Source organism: Orycteropus afer, unplaced genomic scaffold (assembly GCF_000298275.1).
Source record: "Orycteropus afer afer isolate SDZICR_OR568_19922 unplaced genomic scaffold, OryAfe1.0 scaffold00194, whole genome shotgun sequence".
Classification (NCBI taxonomy): Eukaryota; Metazoa; Chordata; class Mammalia; order Tubulidentata; family Orycteropodidae; genus Orycteropus; species Orycteropus afer.
This window is the reverse complement of record NW_006921781.1, coordinates 771,892-774,514: the sequence shown is the minus strand read 5'-3', so window position 1 is coordinate 774,514 and position 2,623 is coordinate 771,892.

The window sequence follows — 2,623 nt, the reverse complement described above, 5'->3', positions numbered from 1 at the left end:
TGAGGAATGGATATCCAAACTATGGTACATACATACAATGGAATACTATGTAACCCTAAAGAATAATGTAGAATCTGCAAAACACTGCATAACATGGATGAACTTGGAGGACATTATGCTGAGTGAAATAAGTCAATCACAAAAGGACAAATATTGTATTGGTCCACTATTGTAATAGTCAAGGAAACACTTATCTATGGAAGGCTATTTTCTTTGTTGATTACCAGGTGTGGGAGAGGAGGGGAGGGAATACTGTTAAATAGATAGAGAGAAGTTTTGATTTGGGTGAAGAAAATGGCAATGTACCAAATGTGAGTGATCAATATAGTGGCACTGAGGAAGAGAAAGACAGAGAGCTACGTGGGAAGTACAGACAACAAAGATGAACCCTTTTGCACATATAGTTCAGTGTGCTCAGTGAAGGCAAACATGGGTATATGGGTGGATAGATGGGTGGACAGGCTGAAATATTAGGTATCTATATGAAGTGGAGAGTGCACCCAAGAACATGTATAGGGTTGGCAGACAGTGGTCCAAGAACTTTATGTGTATGATCTGAATTCCCAGGTGTATAATGGGGCTGACAAGGGGCAAGGTTGTAGTCACTGTTTGGTCACAGCCAGCTACCCAGAGAGACCGAGTAGTTCAATCTGTGGGCTCGGGACCATAGTCCCAGAGGACATCAAGCTCAATTGGCATAACATACTACACAAATCATTGTTCCACCTTCTACTGTGGCAAGTAGCGACTGAGATATTAAAAGCTTGCAAGCTGCCATCTAGACGCAACGATGGGTCTCTCTTCGTCCAGGGCCAAGAAGAATGAAGAAAACCAAAAATTCATGGAAACAATTAGTCCTAGCGACTGGTACACCATCCGATCTGCAGTCTATACAACTATGAGACCAGAAGAAATAGATGGTGCTCAGCTACTACTGTCAACCACTTGGAAGAGGATCTTTGTAGGAGATCCTGCATAGACAGGGAGAACAATGTGAAACAAAACTGAAAATCATTTCAAACAAACAAACAAAAAAAAAGCGGGGAACAGCTTTGCTGGCCTGATGGAGCCTGGTGGAACCACTGAAGACTATGGCCCCTAGCTGCCCTTCAGTCTGAAACTGAATGCACACCCGTGGCTTCCAGCCAAGCAGTAGATAGGCATACTAGTTGAGCATTTACCTGAGGTAGATACACTCCTTGGAGAGGACAAGCAAGAGAGAAAGAAGGGCTGCTCAGGCACAGGGAGACAGCTCAGGGGGTAGGAGTGCATGGAGGGATGGTCACAGGGAAGCGGTACCTATCAGGAGGAAGTGGGAGAGGAGATGTTGCATTGTGCTAAATTGTGGTCAATGTCATGAGACAAAGTGTATGTGATGTGCTGTATGGAAAGTGTATTTGCTCTGTAAATTTTCATCCAAATCACAATAAAATAAAATAATAAAAGATTATGTAGCCAAGCCCTTGTTGAAAATTCTATGACACATGCCCTTAGTTTGTACAACAGAATTTTCCAAACCTTTAAGTTCTGTTTTCATTTTGCACATTTCATTTTAAAGTCTATCTTTCTTCTCTCATTTTATTATAAGTGGCAAGGAGAAACCATGTGGTCCCATAATAGTTCCATAATAGACCATAATAGGTACATAATACAGAAGAACTATGTAACTATAAATGAAAACTATTTTTATATTCTACTGTGGAGTGGTTTCCTAGAAATATCAAGAAGAACAAAAATATATGAAATATGTTATCATTTATCTAATAAATGAAGAGTATGCTTAGCAATCTCCTCAGTCAAATATCCAAGTTCATCACTTACAAGTTTTACCTTCCGCCAAATATTTGAACATAGTTCAGAAAAGTTTTTTGCCACTGCATAAAAAGCATCACTTTTCCTCCACTGTCCAATGACATGCTCATCATTTTTTTTTTTAAGCCTCACTAAAAGCACATTTAACATCTACATTTCTAGCAATATTCTGTTGCTAGTGTCAGATGTATTCTCTAAGATGATAGAGACTATCTCTATGGCTCTCATCACTTTCTTCAAAGCACTAATCAGAATTGCCTTTGATATCTGTAATTCTATCAACAGTCTCTTCAAGTCAACCTAAGCTTTTACTGTTGGGCATCTTAAAACTCTTCCAGCTTCTACTCATTACCCAATTCCAAAACAGCTTCCATATTTTAGGTGTCTGTTAGAGCAGCACTCCCTTTTCTTGGTACTAAATTCTGTCTTAGTTATTTGATGCTGTTATAACAGAAATATCATAAATGTGTTGCTTTAACAAACAGAATTTTATTTTTTCACAGTTTAATGAACAAGGCAACACATTGATGTGGAGTCAGATCTGACTCATAGCCACCCCTCCTTGGGTTTCTAAGGCAGTATCACAAAGGAAGTAGATTACCCAACCTTCCTTCCAAGGAGTGGTTGGTGGGTTTGAACCATCAGCCTTCTGGTTAGCAGTCAAGTGCCTTAGGCACTATGCCACCAGAGCTCCCTTTCACAGTTTAGGAGACTAGAACTCCAAACTTAGGGTGTTGGTTCTACTGGACGGCTTTCTGTTTCTGTTGGTTTGGGGAAATAGTCCTCGTCTCTTCAGCTTCTGTTTCCTGGT